The sequence below is a fragment of the Toxorhynchites rutilus genome, chromosome 2 (assembly GCF_029784135.1).
Source record: "Toxorhynchites rutilus septentrionalis strain SRP chromosome 2, ASM2978413v1, whole genome shotgun sequence".
NCBI lineage: Eukaryota > Metazoa > Arthropoda > Insecta > Diptera > Culicidae > Toxorhynchites > Toxorhynchites rutilus.
The window spans coordinates 158,035,057-158,057,606 of NC_073745.1; the positions used below are offsets into that span (position 1 = coordinate 158,035,057).

At 38.1% G+C, this 22,550-nt stretch overlaps 1 protein-coding gene across 3 annotated transcripts in view; it reads left to right on the top strand.

Moving 5' to 3' along the window:
* The first annotated feature begins 7,318 nt into the window (after positions 1 to 7,318).
* The window catches only part of LOC129765441 (optomotor-blind protein), a 296,805-nt gene continuing 281,573 nt past the window's right edge, over positions 7,319 to 22,550 (top strand). For 2 of the 3 annotated variants that reach the window (XM_055765767.1, XM_055765769.1), the window contains exon 1: positions 7,319 to 8,463. The gene's annotated coding sequence lies outside the window, so the exon portion shown is untranslated. The remainder of the gene's footprint in view (positions 8,464 to 22,550) is intronic. The other variant, XM_055765770.1, reaches the window with a different exon arrangement.

Sequence of the window (22,550 nt, forward strand, 5' to 3'; positions counted from 1 at the left end):
TAATTTGATTCCCGCAATTTTTCGTATTTTCCGATGGGACTCAACCTATATTTAGTTAAATATAATAATCAATAGTAGTTCAATCAGAGAAAAATGCCTATTCCGGTAATGGTTATCACGATAACACGTTCACGCAATAGCTTGGAATGCAATGAAAAACCTTTTTTCAATTTGGATTCCCACAAGAAAATTATTCATGAACTGTCTCAATTTCCTCCGGTTTTTCTTCTGATAAATAGAAAGTATATGAATATTACAAATATTACAAATATTAAATTGAAAATTTACAGACTTTCCGAAAATCAAATTTAATTGCAATGATGAAACCAATCCTAATTTCAAATTCAAAATTAAGGCTTCATTAACAAAATAAGTCACGCGTTACATGCATTTTGCTTGTGAATATTTTTTTTTTTTTTCTATAGACTTACGAAGAAAAAATGGAAATTTTCAATTCCTCATCAAATATTGTTGATATATATATTGTTGTCAATTTTGTTGAAAAACTGCATTATCTTACTCAGTAGATCCTAAATAGAACACACACATTGAAAAACTTATCAACTTGTTGCATATTCAACGAATTTAACCCTTTATAAGGCCGTGGCAACAATGTTGTTTAACAAAAGATATTCCAAGGTATCTGGGGGTACTCCAATTTTTTAAATTTTTGCTAATAATGAACGATATTAATTTGGAAGTCATTTTTATGTAGAAAACCCGCGATTTTAGAGCGCGGTCAGAAAATCTCTGTTTAAATTCGTTGAAAATGCCTCAAATTGATAAGTTTTTCACTGGAAATATTTTATTTGGATTCTTCTATGTAAGATCATGCAGTTTCTTCTATAAAATAAATGGTGGGTTCATTGAAAATTCGTTTTTTTCTTTGCGAGTGTATATAACAAAAATCTCGTTTCACTATAAATGTTGTTTTAATTTATGCATAACCAAAGGCGCAATAAAGTGATTTTACAAGGTAGCGGCAAACAGTCTTTTTGGTGTAAACGAGCAGTGCCAACTGTATTGCTACCAACTTTTTCAACTGTTCATTAGTTGAAATTTTATCAAAGGTACATATGTGTTCTTCTTCATGTGAAGATTATGTTCTCTGAAGTTGAAGCCGATCCCTGCCTAGTTTCCACGGCCTTATAAAGGGATGAACAGAATTTTCTGCCGGCGCTTTAAAGTCGCGGTTTTCCTACATAAAAATCTCCCAAATTAATACCTCACATTTTTAGCAGTCCTAAAAAATGGAGTATTATCAGATAGCTTCAGAAGCGTTTGGTTAAGCAAAATATTGAAATAATATACTAAGTGAGACGATTAAAATTTTTTTGTGGATGGCAATAGAGTAGTGCGGGGCAAAGGTGCGCACTGGCCTTTTTGAAGCAAAAGAGCATAAAATTTTGACAACAGAGTATTCGTTTGATAGATTAATATACCAGCAGCTGAAACATATAAACAAGATAAATTTCATGAAAGTGGCAAAAAGTTATGAGGTAAAAAGTTTTGAGATGTTTTGATCTAATTTTTTTCAGTTTTGAAGATGACTCACCTGAAATAACTGGAAAGTTCGAAGCTACACTGTCAAGGAAACCTACATTCTATAGTAGATGATAGTGCTTATTCGTTTTTTTGTGAAAAAGTTCAAGATTTTTTTTAAAAAATTCGATTAGTTAAAAAAATTGCTTGTGGGGCAAAGGTGCGCAGTGGCTGTGGGGCAAAAGTTTGCACTAGAGTTTTGCTCTGAAAAAAAATTATAAAATGTTTTCAACCAAATTTTTAACGGGACCCACAAGAAGAAAACTGATTTTAAGAAATGCACTCCAGAAATCTACAAATGGCTCGACATAGGCTTCGGAGGGAGTCTCGAAGCGTCGGATTGCGGCAGACCTCGATATTTCTGAATCAGATCTGAGGAAGAGGCTCATATCAGTGAGTTATTTATGATTTGAATCTTCTTTTTTATTTTTATTTATTTATTTATTTACTAGTCTTCGAAATTGATCGTACAGACAGATTAGCTTATTCTATTTTTAAATACGTTCTTGGAAACGGTAAAATCAAAATTACTAAACACTTCGTTAAAACGGCAACAACATACATCAAACGGGTTGTTCTGTCCAAAGTACGATGCATTGGTAGACGGAGGAAAGCTGCACGCCGCGTTGTTCTGGCCGGAATATTGATGTTAATGTTTCCCAACAGTATCGAGCAGTCCACGTTGCCGTTGAAGATATCGAAAACAAATAGCCGCTGCAATAGAATCCGTCTACTCGCCAAGCTCTGAAGTTGTATCAGAGCACAACGTTGCTCGTACGGTGGCAGCCGAACAGAATCATTCCACGGTAGCAAGCGAAGCGCATATCGAAGAAAGTTTCGTTGAATTCGCTCAATTCGGTTCACCTGAACGGCATGATATGGCGCCCACACGAGCACACCATATTCAAGTACACTGCGTACCAGCGCGCAAAAGAGTGTTTCAGGCGATATACATCTTTAAACTGCTGCGTGTTCCGGTTTACGAAGCCAAGCATCGAATATGCTTTGGCTGTTGTGGCTGCTATGTGCTGAGCAAAATTCAGCCTACTATCGAGTAGCACACCGAGGTCCTTGACAGTGCTGACTCTGACGATGCTCGTTGTGGACATTCTGTAGTCAAAGACCGTTTGATTTCTTGTCCGACAGAATGAGATTATATTGCATTTTCTTGTGTTGACCTCCATTCCGTTTAGCTCACACCAGTTCAGCAACGCATCAATGTCAGCTTGGATGGCACAGCACTCAACTACTGATGAGACTACACGGTAGAATTTCAGATCGTCGGCGTACATTTCGGAGAATTGATGGAATGGCAGAGATCGTTGGCGAATAGCATTTTATTGACATTTCTACTTCTGCTAGGATGGTTCAGACAAGTAATAACGAGTGAGCTGTCTGAGGATCTGGCGGACCATTGCAGAGCACTGGACAAAGCTTTCTATGGTATGACTTCAAAGATTTACGTCGTCTGGCATTTGATTTTGCGGAAGCCAACAACCTCCAGCACGAATTCAACCAAGTTGCAAAACAGACAGGAAGAGATTGGGATTCTAGCTTCATGAGGAACCATCGTCTGTCTCTTTGAACCCCACAATAGCGCAACGAAGCAACAGCGCTCCAAGGCAAAGCGTCGGAATCCTTAGAACCGAAATCCAAGATGAGGAAGAAAAATAAACAATTGCTTAAAGATAATTCAAAATGAATTTCAAAAATATTTCAATTTTCACCATGCATTATGTTTCGTTTATGTTTATGTTTTCACAATGAACTTAAAATAAATATTGTTTTTTTTAACAATGAGATTTCAAATAAATCAAGTGAAGGTAACTATGTATTTATAAAATTGATCTATATGAATAAAAATGATTTGGTGTCCGTTTCTCACGAATTACTTCAAGAACGGAGCAACGGTTTTAAACAGTTAGAATCAGGATTGACGCGTCTTAGTCTGCATCAGGTTTATTTGGCAAAAAAGAAATTATATACCGCGGGTATAGATTATGTACATAAAAATACTTTCTGTGGGAACTTGAGTGTTCGAAATGTTTTATATTCATATATCAATTGTGGGTGGGACGAAGTTCACCGGGTCAGCTAGTTTATTGATAAAAACGAATTCTGTTTCAAATGTTGGACATTTTCAGATATCTTATATTGTCAGTCTCTTCCCTCCTAAAAAATTCCACGTGGTATGTTCGACCATAACACCCACTCATCTCCACCCTTAAAACATCATACAGCACCCCCCCTCCTCCTACTGGATGGTGCCTACACACTCTGATAATGGTGCTTCTTTCGCTGATAATGATAAAGCATTCATTTTTGTTACAAGTTAACTCAGAAGTACAATTCAATAAGTGCGCACTTTTGCCCCGTACGGTGTGCATTTTGCCCCCACTATGGGACAAAAGTACGCATTTGCCATTTTGTATTGAAACAGATTTTTGTCTAACTACAAACAAAACTCGAGAAATTATTAAGAATTTATTAAGACTTACGTCAAGGCGGACTTCTGACAGTTTCCGGGGCAACTGTTCTTCACCGCCCAGCACAAGTTTGATGTTCCGGAGAAAGTAAGAAAGCAGAAACTTTCACAGTTTGCCAAGAAATACATGATTTGATCTACTCATGTGGCAAACAGAGTGCGCCGTTCGTGACTACCGGGACTGTAGAGGGGCAGATTTACCTCAAGGAGTGTCTACAGAAGCGTATGCTTCCTTTGTTGAAGCTACACGAGAGCTCTACGATCTTCTGGCAGAATCTAGCTTCGTGCTCTATTCGTGGAGTGGTACGAAGCCAACGGGGTCACTTTCGTACCCAAGGGCATGAACCATGCCCCCCTCCCAAATGCACCTCCTCCCAATGAGGCACTACAGAAGCACCCCAAGGAGATTAAATCCAAGGAAGACATGAAGAAAAAGTGGGTTTCCGCAGTGGAGTTGAGCGTAAGGTTATGGTATAAAAGTTGAAAGCTCACTAATGGGTTATATTTTATTGTTCGAAAGTTTGAGAAGGATCGGTCAACTAGGAAATCTTCTACAACGTTTTTTCTGTGATGCAATTTGATGTGGGACAACCTTTGGTAAAGATGTTTCTAGGGTATGAACCTCGGAAAGTAAAAAAAAACGTTAGACTGTGTTAGACTAAATGACGGCATTTGGAAAAAATGGTATCGTTTTTATGATGATTCCATTTTTTTGAATAGGAAATGGTTTTAATGTATTTGTATACAATGCGATCAAGCCACACGTCGTATAATATCACTATTTTCATGTTATGTATATTCATCCCCATTACATTTAGAGAAATTTACTCCGGGCTAAACAGCATGTGCTTTGTAGAGTCATTCTATCTCTGATATTTATCTTTCATAGTTTCCATGAAACATAGCATATTCAACATAACCAAGGGTGTAAAGATCACGCTTAATCTGTAAGATTTTGTCCCAATGGTTCTCGGGAAAACTGCTTTCATTGTTGCAGGCAGTGTTGGAGATTTGATGTTCGTGTACTTTTTTTTTTGTTCCCACTCTAGTGATAGTAATTCTTGCTGAAGATAACCTTCTTGACAATACGTCGTGAAGGCATTTGCGGAAAGTAGTGCTGAAGAGCATAACGTCGAGAGAGGCTGCTATGCATCTGTAATGCAGCTCCTCAAACTAAATACACAGCCGGACGTGAGTAGTTCACTTCTCTTGCCAATTATAACTATTTATCCATCTTGTTCTGGGTGAGAGAACAAAACTTGTAAAGTAGAATTCGCGGACAAATATGAATGTAAGGTGACTTCATCATCACAATTTGGTCCAAAGCTGTATACAGTCAGATAAAAATTCTGATGAAAAAAAAAGTGCAACCTGTGACTTGTGCTCTAACGTTCATCAAATATTATCATTTATCGAAAAATGAATTTTAAAAATTTGTAAAACATAATGAGACTTTTCCAATAATCTTTTCACGTTAAAGAAATTTATCGCGAAAAAATAAATCTGAAGATAGAATCACGAGGTTCCATTTTTCATAGACATTTGGGATGAAACCAACATTTTAATTAACCCTTGAGGAACTTCCTCGTCTTGCACTTGATAAATATTGATCAAACCAACGCAAAAAATCCTGCGTTGAGAGAAGGCGTGTCACAATGAATCTGAGAATGAATATTTCCTCATGTCATCTTGGGTAATGTTCGCTTGGCTTATTGCCACGGTGCGCCCATCCTGCACTTTCCGGAAGCACTTACAGCTTACAACAATTCTGTACTGCACTGATTTTACATAATTATCCTTATTTTAGAACGTTCGCCTGAGAAGTTGTATTTTACACTTCCAGTCCCGTTAGCAATTGGCAGTGCTGGATCGGATGACTGCGTAGATGACAAGTTGCGACGCTCTTCCAGTCTCTTATTGGCCTCAATTGCGTTCGTAGTCAGAACCATTTCGCCACTGTGCCAATCGTTGCGTGCTGCAGAGCCATATGCGTGGTGTAACGAACATATGCACTCACTTCATGGCAGCAATTTTCCTCTCAATCCTGTCCTTACATTGCGTATTCTAATTTCTCGTCAACGCCACACACACACACACACACACACACAAATACACTGGCGCACTCACTCGCACTCCACTCATCCCAACCCTACCAACCCAGAAGGGAAGTCATGCTGTGGAAGAGCGCCATATACGCACACACACAACATGCACATATGCCGCATCGTCTAAGCACACAGTCGGAGCTCTTAAGTGACATAAAAACAAACATCAAATGAGCTCAAAATTGACACCCCACACACAGGAAAATCAGCGGCAGTTTACTTCGATGTGATTGCGACGAGAGACGAATGCTCTGGTCGACGAGTTTCTTCCCATTGCATTGAAACATACCAGTGGCAGAAAGCAGCAGCAGAAGCTTTATGTGCGTCCGACCGTTCACCACAAGTTGCATTTTCCATTTTGAGGCTCACTCCGATTTGCTGTCCCGTTTCAGCACAGCTCCATTAGTTGCGTCTCTGTTCCCTTTGGTTTGCGAACGGAACCCGTGAAGGAGTATGTGTGAGACCGACGCGACAACGAATGATGGTGCATTAATGGTAGAGGCGTGTTTAAAAATAAAAACAATTTCGGGTAAGAGCGCAAGAAAGAGAGAGAGAGGAGAAAAATGTTTGCTCTCTTTCCCCTCTGAGAAGGGAAAATCTGTAGCATACATATATGGTAGCATTTGCCAGGAATACATACAGATTTCGGCGGCTGCCAAAGGCGCCTCGATCGACACGGAGATTGCTGTCACATATAATTTCCCCATTTGGGGCGGTCAGGCAACTTTCCTCACTCCTTCTCTCCCCCTCTCTATCTCCTAAAACCCAGAAATAACACGGGATAAGTGAAGAGGCTTTTGTGTGTTTGCCATGCAAAAACTTCTAGATAATAACTTCGTGTGATGCTGTTCGGGTGGGGCATGGTGGCCGGGATTTATGCTACGGGGTTACCTCTAGGTTTAGTTAGATACTGCCAGAAGCCAACAGCCACAGTTGGCGAGAGGTGGTGTGGTATGGTGTGGTGCTGCTGTAATCGCACTGCTGTCATCTCAATGTTTGCCTGACTTTGAAACGATACGTTGGTGGTTTTGGAAGGGAGAAATAAGGAGGATGGGAAGACCGTAGGTGCCCTTGGATTCTGTAGGAGTGCTATAATTGAACATACTCACTGGAATACCGCCGCCACTGCGTACCGTGTCGGATCATCAACACCGGCCGTGTCGTACCGGGAGAGTTTTTCTATGCGCGCTCTCTTCGCGCCTACTTATCGCTTCGTTGTCATCTCGCCATGGTAGCAATCCCTCGCACTATTTGTAGTCATCGTATAACTTCGTCGTCGTGATCGTCGCTTTTGTCGTCGTCGTCGTCGTCATATCCGTCGAAGGTCCTCATCGGTCCCCGTGCAGTCGCTAGTGTGAAAGATTATTTTTGTTGATGTTGTTGTTGTTGCTGCTGTTGATCCGTTGTTGCCTCTGCTGCCGTCGCTGCTGCTGAAACTTCTCAACTCCTCTCAATGCGGCGGCACATTGAGCATCGTTGACTGTGTGGTGTGGATTCACGCGCGCTGCGCTCTTTCTCTCGCGTGGCAAAAGCGCAAACAATAACAATAATAATAAACAGCATAACACACGAGCAAGAGAAGCAACAACAAAAAAAAAATCAACAGCATAAGCAACACATTTCAACACATAAGTCGCTGCTACTCGCATGAAAAAGTATGAAAATCTTTTTCACTTCAAACTTACACCAACGGCGGCGCTAGCCAACGCAGTTTGTGTGTGAAATTCGTACGGTGTGTCGACAATCTCGCGTCATTCGTCGCCTCGGCGGTGGAATTTTTGCTTTCTTGGCAGGCAGACGATATTTGCCTCAGTGTTGTGTGTTGATAGACACGCGGAGTTTGGTCCCCACAGAAGGAGAGAAAACAAAAAAAAAATAAACAGAACAATCTAGTATTCGGGTATAACACCAGTGCCACCCAGTCGTGACATACCACGCGGAAGAGTGTGTGATTGCACCTCCGGAACCAGATCCTTATAATTTTCGGGGTAGATGTCGTGTTTTCATGAAAATTGTACTTTGCCGGTTCCCTAGATACCGATCGCGCGGCTGGTCACGACTTGCCATTACCTAGGTTTAATTAAACCCTTCGTGAATACACTTCGGTGGGTCATTACGGACGTTCTTGTGTAGTGTTTGCGGAAGAAACTGGGTTGAAGCGGCAGAAGCAGAAGAGAAAATAGAAACTAAATAAAATACATTTACGTGTGTGAAACGAGGCTAGCAGGATATCCTTGCAGAACACTGGTCAATTGAGGCTCTCTGTTGTTCATAAATTGGAGCTGGTGAATTCAACTTACATTCGTTGTGTTGAAGATGCTGTTGAGCAGGGTAATTCATTACAATATTTCATTTTCAATACACGTAATTATAATATGAGTCCTTAAAATCGATCAGTACAGTACTTCAGTTATTCACACTGTCCATGTTTGATCCTGTTCCCGATGTGACGATCGAACTGAGATGTCTTCATTGTGTCTCTGGTTACCGAGTGGTTGATGGCGTCGGTGTAATCACGTAAACTGTTGGGGGAGTGTTGGTTTTAGCAGGGGATTTTTTACGATGAGAACAATGTTCAACAAAGTGTGTCAATGAAGTTTTGAAACTTGTATCGAAGATGAACTTCAAATGTGTTATTTTATTATTTCAAGTAGTTATCCCTAGTTCCCATACATTTTTTTCAAAGATTTAATGGCGATTTGAATTTTTGTGCTCGTACATATTAAGAAAATTCGGTAAAGATTCGGTAGGAATCGTTCGAATGGTAAACATATTTTTTGGGCAGAAAGTCACAAGCTGTCAAATCAGGTGAATGTGTTGGATGGTGGATGATAAAGGATACGCGATTTATAGTCAAAAATTGGGGCACGATAGTAACTCATCACTCGGCGGATTATTGTTTAGAAGAGCCCAATTTCAAATGCTTTAAAACTTTGGAACAAAATATTGCAAAACCGCTTGGCCAGGTGGATCGACTCCTTAGAGATAATAATTTGATGTAGTCTAAGTCTCGGAATTCAATTGACACACTGTGCAACCTGCAAAATATGCTTCCGTAGCCGAGTGGTTAGCGTCACACATTATAATGCTGGGAGTTCGGGTGCGATTCGCGTTCTGGCTTCATTTTTAGAGATTGCCACCTAGAATATATTAAAGGTGTGCTACTTGGCATAAGAAAACTCAACTGAGTGCTCAAAATGACGCAATTACCCCTTAGTGGGTAAAGGTATCGGCAAAAAGGAGTTTCATAGTTCTTTACTTTTTCTCTTCTGGGTGATTTGCTATACTGCCGTTCTACGTATAGTTGTCCCGTGTTACTTTTTGACAATTTTCACTTTTTTTCAGAAAACGATGTTTCTATGCCTAGTCTCCCAAAAAATCACAATCAAACTTATTGTTTGTTCCCAGCTTTTTAAAAAAAACAACATCAAGTTCAATTGTCCAATATTGATATTCTATGCATAACTGTCCCACCATGTAATTTTTGTAAATCCAAAATAAATAAATCGGTTCAAGTACCGAAATTTTATGTCACGCTTTCAGCAGGGCTTATGCACTCATTTTTGGTTGGGAAGAACGAAATAATTCTCAAACAAATAAAACAGGAAGTGGGTTATATCTATGGTATAACCGCAAGGGTGACGTAGGACTATCGTTGATTTAGAGATCATTTGTATGAAGTTGAATCTGAATTCATTCTGAATGAATGAATATTTGGAGAACTTCGAAAACGAGAGCGTTACGTTGGAGGCACAAGGTTTTATGCATCCAATATTGGATACGGAAATATCCTACTGATGGGGAAGAATAATCTTCAGAAGCTATCCTGTTGATTGCGATTGATTGAAAAATCACAAAACCTAATGTATTTGGTCACAGTGTTACATGGATAGAAAACATTAAAATAAACTCTTTCATATGAATGTAATTTTAAATTCCCAGAGGAACTGGCAGATTATTTTCAGTAACGATTAGATATTTCCACATTTTCCTCGATACTGGAAGCCCACCAGTGGTTAATGCTAACTCGATAACCATCTGTTAATAGCACTTGATTGAAACATATTTGGTCACAGTGTTACATGGATAGAAAACATTCAAATAAACTCTTTCACATGAATGTATTTTTAAATTCCTAGAGGAACTGGCAGATTATTTTCCGGATCTTTCTAGATCCAAACGGAAAGAATTCCGTGCGTGTATGTGTGTGTGTGTGTAGCGGCTGCTTCGAGATCTTCCCGGGGAACCGTTTGTAGCATCACTCTCCTCCTGATGGATTCCCTTCTGGCCTAAGGTGCACAAACAGGCTCTTGGTGACACTGTTCATCCGCGCTTTCATGATAAATAAAGAGCTTCACCACAACAGCGACAACATGCTCCAATCGCTGTTCAATTAGAACTGAGTGGATTTCCGAGCGGCGCTCGCTTATATACCGATTGGTGATTTCAATAGCCTATTTTGAAAGCAAATTTAATACTATTGAAACAAGTTTTTGGATCAGAAAGTAACAAGTATAGAACGCGTAGACATTTTATCTTTCGAATGAAGTGTTTATCATACCATTTCGTTCAGTTGTTTAGGAGCTATTAACACTCAAAATCTCGGTCTCCGGCGTAACGCTTTTGTTTTCGAAACTTTGATTTTACACCCCGGTATAGAAATGAAAGACGTAGTCCTACGTCAAAAAAAGTTTAACGAAACACGTGTACACCTTCTTAGCGAATGACTAATAACAAAGAGATTTTTATTCTGCAAAGGCATTGCAGATCACTCCCTTCTACATAAAACGATGTTTTTATGCATAACCTTTCAGAAAACACCAAAAACTTATTGTTTGTTTCCAGTATTTCAAAAAACAACATCAAGTTCATTCGTCCCATGTTATTATTCTAGGCACAACTGTCCCACCATGTATTTTTAAACCGTAATCAAACTTGATTGATTCAAGTGAGGGGAACTTTTCATATTTCATTAAATAATAGTTAACTGCTTATAAAAAACCCGGTATATTACAAAACATAAATGCTTAAAGCTTCTGGTAGACGAATATGCTAGAAAACTTTGATTGCGTTTTTCTTAGCTACTGAACATGGGACAACTATGCGTAGAACGGCAGTATAGTACTTGGTATTTGGTAAGAAAGTATTTATTTTTAGCTTAATACAATCTTGTCGTTTTATGAATGGAATATACTCCAATTTGTTTTCTAAGTATCTCCAGTTTGGTAATACGAGATCGGAATACTCTACGCGAATTACTAGCATTAGATATAGTGAATTGGAATTCGTGGTAGTAGAGAGATAACAGTGTGGTGTAGGGTTGCCAACCATAATTTTCATAAATCAGGAAGAATAGAAATAAATCAGGATAGCTCATATTGGGCCGTCCGGAAAGTTCGTTTCGATTTTTGGACAAACGAAAGTATCATTTTTATAGGCAGACATACATTTATTCAATTTTATATGCACATTTTTGCTCTACAATCCTTCACCATCTTCCACATATATTAAAAATTCCACATAAACATGCTTGGTTTCTCGTCGGAAAAGAGGTATTTTTAGCTGCCCATAGAGTTGAGAATTTTAATAATAAAAGGCAATATCCGATTAGTTAAGCTGGTGGGATATCACCTCCCAGCCAAAGTCTAACATAATTTTTCATGTTGTCATCATTTGCTCCTTTTTTCTGATAGTCTTATACATTGATTTGTTGCATTTTCTGCATAATTCTTAGTGACTGTTACACCTTTCATTGTTTCCGTTCGTGGTGTACAGTTTTATTAAGATTGAATTGAGAGAAAAGTCTTTCAACCGATGCTGAGGAATGCTAATAAATTAATAAGCGTGGTATCAACTCTCGCACATGTGGAAAACCAGTGTTTTGTTGGATCCTTATATATTTTCGTTTATATTTTCTTCCAAAAAGCTACAGCATCACTACAGCCAATTGCAGAGAAATCGATATTTAGAATTTCTTTCAATTCATCCTTCATGCTTGGGAACGAATCTTTATTCACCAATTGAGGAAAGCATATCAGCAGTGGATGAATTGTTTTCTAATTTCTATGTTATTTGATTCTATTTTAGATATATTTACTATAGTCATAGTAATCTGGAGAGCAATTGTTATATACAATCTAATTATATTGACTTTTACACTCTTACACTCTGAAACGTATTCCTTCATCAATAAACCTGCGGCTATTCATACTTACATATCATACAAAGTAATGTTGTTTCTCAAACTTAATCTCATTCTTGAGCGGGCTCAAGATTATTATTATATTATGATAGATCAGTTATGATCAAGAAAATTTTGGCAATGATCCCAGAACATTAATTACGGATAATTTTTATTCTGATGAACAGGGTTGCCAACTATAATTTTCAAAAATCAGGGAAAAATAAAATAAAAATCCGGATAAATCATGATAGCTAGTTTTGGGATATCCGGAAAGTTTGTACCGATTTTTAGGAGAACAAAAGCATCATTTTTATAGGCAGACATACTTATTCAATTCAATTTTATGTGCACAGTTTTGTTCCACAATCTTTCGCCATGTTTCATACATGTTCGCTTCCTCGTCGAAAACTGTTCAAGGTTTTTTTTTATGCTGTCCATAGAATCGAAGGTCTTGCTCTTGAATGAATTTTGTAGAGACCTGAACTTGACCAAACTTACTTGACCAAACCTCTACTTGTCCTATTTAATGCATTTCCACAACCATGCATTATTAGTATTGTGGTTCGTGAAACTATGACTAAGACGATAATATCATACATTTCTTACGGTTTTGGAATAATTTATAATTATATACTTTACCAAAATAAATCTACTAAATATCTATAACTCTGTAATCGTTGACATAAGATTCTGGAGAGAGGGAGAGAGAGAGAGAAAAGATCTCGCAAAATTATCCTCAACGTTTATTCATTCAATTGGCGTTGCCGGTTTCATTTTCTATAATTGTGAAGCGAAAAACATAATAGATTTTCAGGTGGCATAAACGCACTACGTGTTTCAAGCATTCAAATAAATATTAATACGTAATAATAAATAATAAACGAAAGAAAGAGCAATCACCATACAAGGGAAAACCGAAGCGCTTTTTATGTAGGCTCTTCTGACAGTTCTCATTTCCAACCAGGATCCTTCTTATTGTGATAAAATAAAAGACTAAAAGATCAGGAAAAATCAGGATCACTTTAGAAAAATCAGGCAGAATCGAGTGTTTGTCAGGATGTCAGGATACGAGCCAAAAAGTCTGGGAAATCCTGAAAAATCAGGAAGGTTGGCATCTCTGCTGATGAACAAAAAAGTACAAAAATCAGGGAAAATCAGGCAAAATTGAACATCTGGATATCAGGGAACGTGCCAAGAAGTCTGAAAAATCAGGAAGGTTGGCATCTCTTGTGTGGTGTCAAATAACAAGTTGTAGAGTGATTGGGAAGCTTCAATTTGATAGATTTAAACATTCATGTTTATCATGCATTTTGGGAGAAACTTATTAAAAATGGCTAAAAAATATTAACTTCCAAGTTACGAGTTTGGAATTTATATATTAGGAGTATCGGTAAGTTTCTTCGTTTTTTTTTCTGAAATTAATGCTTTATTCTGCAAAAATGGTTACAAAATTTAATATTCATAGTATTGCCCGTCGCTAGTCACAAATTTTTCCCATCTTTCTGGCAATTCAAGGATCCCTTTGCGGAAATAATGGGCCGGTTTGTCGGCTAACCAGGAATCGATCCAATTTTTGACTTCATCAAAATTGGAGAAGTGCTGGTCCACCAGGCCATGTTGCATCGATCGAAAAAGGTAGTAATCGGACGGAGCAATGACTGGAGAATACGGCGGGTAGGATAGAACCTCCCATTTCAGCGTTTCCAAGTATGTTTTGACCGGTTTCGCGACATGCGGCCGAGCATTGTTGTGCTGCAAAATAACTTAATCGCTCGAACGGATCAATTGTTGTCGGTAGAGGTCCCCAGTAATGGTTTCATCCAGTTTTAGAAGCTCATAGTACACCACGCCCAGCTGGTCCCACCAAATAGACAGCATAACCTTCTGGCCGTGAATATTCCGCGCGGCCGTCGATGTTGTTGCATGGCCGGGGTATCCATACGTTGCCCGACGTTTAGGATTGTCGTAATGGACCCACTTTTCATCGCCAGTAACGATTTGATGCAAAAAACCCTTTCTTTTATGTCGTTGGGGCAGTTGTTCGCACGAGAAAAAATGGTGTTTGACGTCTCGTGGCTTCAATTCATATGGCACCCATTGTCCTATCTTTCGAATCATTCCCATTGCTTTTAAACGATCGGAAATGGTTTGTTGGGCTACTCCAAGTATATCTGCAAGTTCTTGTTGCGTTTGTGACGGATCTTGATCAAGTAAAGCCTCCAATTCTTCATCTTCAAACTTTTTTGGCGGTCCGGAACGTTCTTCGTCCTCCAAGTCAAAATTACCACTTTTTAACCGTGCAAACCACGTGTCACACGTTCTCTCAGTTGGAGCATGGTTACCATAAACTTCACCAAAATGCGATGATTTTTTTCTTCATATTGAAGTGACGAAGTAACACTCCCCGCAAAAACACTCTCGTTGGTGCGAAATTCGACATATTCGAAGTGGCAAAAAACTATTTTGTTTACGCTTCAACTTTTTGACATATACTGAAAAAGACGCGCAATGACAGTAGCTTTCAAACGAATGTCTGGAAATTTGATTCACTGGAATAATAATCAAGTTACGCCATCTGTTGTAAAACCGAAAAAAAATTACCGGTAGACCTGATATTCTCCACGACATACAGAAAACGTATATTTCAATTGCTTGTCGAATACAAACTACGTTTCAGATCTTTGACAGCGCCTCGTGTAGTATTACATTAGAAGACTATACTCCGTGACAGTGTTGCCACACGTACAAATTTATCTGGAACGGTACAGATTTTTTCATTATTTTTGGTACAGATTCTGTATGGTACAGAGTACAGATTCTCCTCATAAATTAGCACAGTTTTTTCCGCGTGTGAAATTTCGCAGTATCGCTTGTTGCTGCTGATCATAAAATCATTTACAATTCAATAATTAATCAGTTTTATAAGGAGGGAATTCCATACAAGGATCGTCTGAAAGGATACGTGTCGAACGGTGCGATGATGGGGGTTTTAAATTCCGTAATGTTCTCGATAAAAATTGACTGCCCATATCTAGTAGTCGTCAGATGTACATGTCATTCGCTAGCTTTGTGTGCTAGTTATTTATGTGAGTAAATCCCTGAATGTCTTGTGCATTTATTTAGGGGTATATATGTCCATTCCATGCCAAACCGATATAGTGGTTCTAGAATTTTCGTCAAAAGTGGTAGTTTTGTTCTTTATCGCAAATTATGAGACCGGTTTTTTTAATTTTTTGTTAGGGTGACCATTCCCATTTTAGGGTGGTCCGAAAAAAAAATAATTTTTTCGCATTTTTGCCAAAAATGATATGAATTTTTGAAAAAAGTCATTTTTGGCAAAAATGCGAAAAAATTGTTTTTTGGACCACCCTCAAATGGCAATGGTCACCCTAACAAAAAAATAAAATAAAATTGGTCTCATAATTTGCGATAAAGAACAAAATATCGGTTTGGCATGGAATGGCTGTATACCTATATATCCTATAGCCCAATGAGAACCAACGAATTCACTGAAATAGAGGAAATTTTGGAACTCAAGCAGCTTAAAATACTACACCCTTCGCCACCCGTTGACTTTCGTTAGCGTGAAGAAATGCATTTCACAATTTTCAGTGCCCAAAATTTTTATTTAGTACCAATGTATCAATAATCTAACTGTTTGCAGAATATTGAATGCCCAAAGATTTAATGATAAAACCTCTGTTGCTTTTTTTGGGGAATGTTTTGCCCCAAATCAACAGATTGAATCGTTTGTTCGTGGCTGAAGAACCTGAATTCACGATGCTACATGAATAGCTAAAAGATTTTAATTTAATCATTCTCTCTTTGCAAGGAATCTTACGTTGTTTCAATGGACAATGCTATTGAATTGGAAGATCATTTGAAAATCGGTAAGAATTTTAAGGTTGGAATGGCAGCAGAAGAAACTATCAGAACAATGGACAGCGAAAAGCAAATCATTATTAAGGATATTTGTTGCAGTTTTTTCGCGAAGCTGACCAAGCAAGTGAGAAAAAAATTCGATTTTTATGATTTGACGCTCAAGGCCGCGCCAATGTTAAATCACAGAAACTTTTCCAATTTGACAAGCATTAATTTGGATGTTCTTACTATGCCTTACTCTGTCGTGCAGCTGTTGAGCGATTTTTTTTTCTGAATATGATCGGAACAAAAATAAGTATGCAAGATTCAGAAAAACTATGTATAATCATTTTTGAAACACACAAATGACTTGCAAATGAAACGTAGTATTTTTTTCCAAAATATATACTAGTTTCGAGAAAAATGCGTTTGAAGTTCATTGTAATGGCCTTACCAGGCTAGAAACCGCATCACAAAAATGCCTCCAACTCAGTAAACAATGGGATTTCCAATAAGTCCTTCCTAGGTTATATTCTTGAATGCATAATCTACAGAAATATGAAAATATGGAAATATGGAAATTTTTTTTTTCAAATAATCGTTCGTGAAACATCCACGATTAGCTCAGGAAACGCTGGAATCACTTCATGTACTGTCATCTTGCACGATCGATCATATTTTTCAATCTCTGGCAAACAACCTAGGATTTCACTTAAAAAAATATTCGGCAGCAGATTTTTTTCTTATTCTCTTTTCTGAGGTGCCGTCGTTTCGTTTTTTGTTATTCAGGTGCATCGAAATATGTGCTCGCTGCTGAAGATAGAGACTCAGGATTACCGCTGAAAAATTCGCCGACAGCTACCTTGGTCATCGTTGATTGGCTCTCGTTGAGTAAAATGCTGCTCTTTGGATCGATGCAAAGAGCTGCTAGCAATATAAAGTTAGCCAGAAGTGTACTTTCTCTTCTCTCAATGGACCGTAAAACTCTATCTGCAATTGGTCATTCTATTTTACTAAGGCAGAAAATCAGACTTGTTCATTCCAACATAAACTTTCCAGGTGCCAGTTCTTCAAGTTGAAGTGTTTTAGTTAGGTTGAACGGTTGAAACAGGAGCTTCTCCAGACCAATCGCTTTGTTCCACTGACTCTCGGTTGGGGAAGATGCTCATCATCCAGATCATTGATGAAATTTTTAAGTTCATTCAGTCGCTTAATCGTGAAATATGTACTCTTTTAGCGAGTGGCCTGATCTAAAATTGCTTCTTTCCCTGCTCTTCTTTTAAGAATTGCATCCATTTTCGGGGTTCTAGCAGCTATAATTTCTTGCCTCAATTTTGCAATCAAGTAGTATCAGTACGATCATCCAGTCCGTCACAAATCGTCAACTGGAGTGTGTGACCGGCGCATCGCATGTGGAAGATCTTGAACATATTGGCAACTTCATCTCCACACTTCACAAAAAGAGGAAGAGGAACAGAGTGTGAAGTCTGAAATTTTAAGTGATTTTTGACATGCTGTGACATCGTGGAAAATCAACGCATATCGATGGAATGTACATCATTTTGAAGCTACAACCTCTGGTATTAGAATATTCTACATGGTGGGTGTGGTGAGGTGAGGTGGGTAACAATATCAAAATGAAAGAAAAATCGATTTTTCTCTGTTTTTTCAAAGATTTTCTGGACAAACACTTTTTTGCTAACCAAATCAACAGCAAATCCAATTAACCTTATCCACCAGCTTTCATTTGGTTTCTAGAACGTTCCTATAGGGACCTTCCTATACAGAGATATTTCTGTTTGAATGGAAAATTACCCCTTTGTCTTTGATGATGAAGTATTCAATAAAAAACCATCGCACCGCAAATCGAAAGGCAGTTTGGAAAACTCCAATAATTGCACAAGGATAATTTGTTACTTTGACAAAAAAATAAATATTTAAATTTTTTGCATCAGGATTTTTATAGTGCTTCACAAAATCCACTGTAATTCTGCATATATTGCAGTAAGTTTTAATGTTCGCAGACGAATATTTAGCTCAGTTTTAGCCGATTTTTCAAAGTAAATGGAGTAAATTAAAGGAGAATGTAATCGCAAATCATACCAGAAGTACAACTCTCAGAAGTACGACTCTCAGAACGAACGATTCGTAAGTTTCGTTTTCATGCGTTTGTAGGTACGAAGATCGCATGGAGTGACGATACTCACACGTATACATGCATATTTCCACACACACACACACACGCACTTTCACCTAATAATTCAAAAGTTATGAATTCATTTCTGGAAAAAATGGGGAAAATGATTTTTCACACCTCTCTGGTTTTTGGATATGTTAGGTAAAAAAAACCTCAGCGTTGAAGAAAAAAATATAAAAAATAAAGCACTCTTGGTCTCGAAACCATATTTTTATCACGATGAAGCGTACCCCCAATACTCCAAATAATGTATTGAAAGCAACGAAAATACATTTTTTTTAATTTGATTTTCCATTGAAAATTATTTGTATACCTAATTCACGAGTTTTCTGAGCTTCCTCTGGATTTTCTTCTAATAAACAGAAAGTATATAAATCATACACATGAAGTGAAAAAATACATTTAATTGAAAAATCACAGTTTTGCCGAAAATAAAATTCAATAGCAATGATGAAACTAATCCTATTTTCAAATTCAAAATTGAGCATACAATAACAAAACAAGCCACGTGTCTCGTGGTTTTTTTCTTGTGAATGACAGTATCGTTATCTCTTTTAGTTTTCTGCATGCGTTCTTGTTACATTCATCTGTTCCGTCCAGCGCAATCTACTTTCCAAATGTGTTCAGTTCAACTGTACTTAATTCGTTCCGAAACGGTTCGCTCGCTATCAGTTCGTTCGGAATCAGTTTGAAAGGCGTTCAATCCTTTCTTTGAATTAGTTCTTTCGTACCGTTCGCGAATGGTTTATCCATCTCTACTATCGTCCAAATTGTATGCAAACATGTTGTCTGTCGCTCTTTCCACGAGCGGCGTGTAGAATCTGAAAAACATACCTACTTTATTCGTTAAATTGTTTACTTGTTTTACAATTTGCTCCTTTTTTGTTTTAAGCGAAACAATTGCTGAATAAATTTTCATATGTGTGTGTGTGTGTGTGTGTGTGCAAGCGCTGAGCGTGAACAAATGTTTATATATTTGTGAATTATTTTGAAATTAAATATTTCCCACGAGACAATTCGTCATGTTTTGTTAAACAGTCCTTACATAAAAAGGGGGAAAAAAGGTTAAAGCTCTTAATCTTACACCATCTCACATCGAAAGACGTCTATGTTTTGCCAAAGCTCGCATGAACCGACAGTGGGGCATGGTATGGTATGACAAAGAATGTTTTCAAAATAATACATTTAGCTATATACCATAACGAAAAATTCTTCAATGTAAGACGGCATTTTTTTACTTTGAACTTTGCTATGTTATCTTCAGTTCCGAAAAAAAGCTTTATTTGGATAGTCCTGATGGTTTCAACGGGTACTTGCGTGATTTACGGAAGGAAGAGCAGTTTTTTTCAAGCTTTAGGCGAGGCTCATGCATAGTTTGGGCGGGATTCTTTGTAACGGGAAAACTCAAGATAGCTTTCGCATCCTTCAAAATGAATAGCAAGGATTACATACATGTACATGAAATGAATTCAGACGAGAAACATTCAAAAAACTAAAATTTCAGTATTTCATAACTATAGAACCAGATGGAAAAACTTTCACTCCTTTACAAAATTAACACCAATTTCACATGCGTTACAATAAATTTCTAATCCATAGGTCTTTTCTAGTTCTCAATCAATAACCCATTCGGGGTGGTTTTCTTGCTAAATCGCTGAAGATGACCACTGATTATCCAGACTAGGGAGAGTGTAGGCTCGCAGAAGTGCGTATGCTTCAGCATGATGAAGGAGGATGAAGTTGAGTACACCCAAACTAGCGTTGGCAGAAAACATATCCATCTTCGACAGAAAAAATGTTTTTTTCGTGTGCTGAAGAGTGAAATGAACAAATATGAGCGCCATTTTCAAAAGTTTCAAAATGTTTGTATGTAGGTACGTCTGTACACATCTCTTTCCCTCAGACTGAACGTCAGCTTGGGATTGTACCCAAAAAAAAAGGCCGAGCCATGTCAAGCGAGGATCGAACCCAGACCGGCTTGAATGTAAGGTTTTTTTTCCTCTTTTATAGTGACTTTCAACACATTTCGGCTGGTTCGTCACTTTTACTTCCATTTTTGGAAGAATGTCGGGAGTGAGAATTGAACTCGTGATCTCTGCGTGAGAGGTATGGTTGTTACCACTACGCCAGATCGCCTCCAGAATGTAAGGTTGTTTTACACGACTACGCTATCCACGTAGCCACTAGTGCTACAAATGCATGATAATATTACATCACATTATGAAATGCAGTTGGAAAGTGTTTTCTAACGGTAAAAGGGAGAGAATAAACGTGAATCTATATCCTTTTCGATCTGGGCAGTGTATATTGCAAAGTATGCGAATAGGCTTAAAGAGTGCTTATTTGCAATGTGTCTCTTGTTATATCATACATATGCTGTACCACTATGGGAAAGTAGCACATTTTCTAGCGTATTACCCTAAAGTGAAAAAGGTTACCTTAACGAAAAAGAAATGAAACTACAAACTTGCACGAAAATCTGAGAACCGTCATATTGGTTTGGTATGGAATGGCTGTATATATGAAGGATCATCCATTGGCGACTTGACAGTTTTGTGTCTTCGTGTGAACGAACCTTTAAAGCATTTAAGTGATATTTTCATCGCAAAATCATCATCAGCGATGAGGCTAATTTCTGACTGAATGGCTTTGTCAACAAGCAAAATATGCGTTATTGGTCAGATTTGCCACATGTGCATCAAGAAACATTATTGCATCCGCAAAAAAAAAAAAATTGTGGTGTGCTTTTCATGCCAGAGGAGTGATTGGACCGTATTTCTTCGTCGATGAGCACTACCATCTTGTTACCGTCAATGGAGAACGCTATCGCGACATGTTGGATATTTGGCCAGAATACTTTTAGAAGATCTTTTCATCAATGGTATGTGGTTTCAACGCCACACAACGCACGTTACAATGGATTTATAAATAAATTTGGTGTTATATATTGACGGCGCCAGTGGTTGTGTGGTTAGCTTAACAGCCTCACAATCCGATCGGCCTGGGTTCAATCCCAGCTGGCGTCGTTGGGATTTTCTGAGGCGAAAATCTCTGGTTACGTCTTCCTTCGGAGGGGAAGTAAAAGAAGTTGGCCCGGCTCATGAGTCTGATAAGTAGGAACAGGTGGATCAGTCGATTGACCGCCTCGTTCATGCGATTTGACGGCATTGGATTTTTTTTATAGGGCTATGTCAAGTGACTGGTCTATGCCAACAAGTCAGCAACCTTAGAAGAGCTCGGAGACAACATCCAACGTGAAATTCGCAATATTCCGGTTAAAATGTATGCCCGAATAGTGGAAAATTGGGTTCATCGGAACCACTTGATCGCTGTGAACATATGTACGTAGTGGACAAATAACCGAAATCGAATTTCATTCGTAAAATGCAAGAGTTGTACTACAAACAGAATAAATTTAAACTAAATATCTAAAAAAACTGTGTTTTATTGAAAAAAGTTGACAAGTTTTTAATGCGGTTTTTTTTTATCTAAGACAAGACAATTGGCTTCTTACTTTTACTCTTCGACAAAGTGCGAGCAACAGGGGTGCCGAACCACCTGAGAAGTGAAGTTTCCAAATGAGATAAAGTTTCTGAAGACTATTTTTTCACGTCCCTAACATATGTTTTTGTATCAGATATTCTATGAATAATTACATTTGGATGATGTATTTCACAATAATCATGAAAACTAATGTGAGAGTGGGGGAAGACGGGGTAAGATTGCCACCCTAAGCATAAAGTACAATAAAATACTATGCACACAAAATTGAGGCATTTCATTATGTCAGCATCGATCTTTAGGATGTTTTCCGCAATCACGTTGACTTCCAAAAGTTTTTCTTTTTATTTCATAATGTTATATGATATATAATAAAAGGTATGAAAAAGGTGCTGCTAAAATCATGACGGCTCAAGTTGGCCACCACTAAGGGTGAGATGGCCACATGAAATGACTTGTGAATCTAGGCATATAGAGGATGATTGTATCTGGCAAAATTGTGCTACATATCAAGGTCGTTGTATTTCAGATCAAGCGTGACAAGTGTGGGAGGTGTTATTTTTTCTGAATTACCTATAACGTTCTTAACCCTTTGAATACGGGAGAGCACGATAGCGCTCCTTTTGTTCTATGCCAAAAGTGCGGGGAGCGCGATAGCGCTCTTCTTGTTTTATG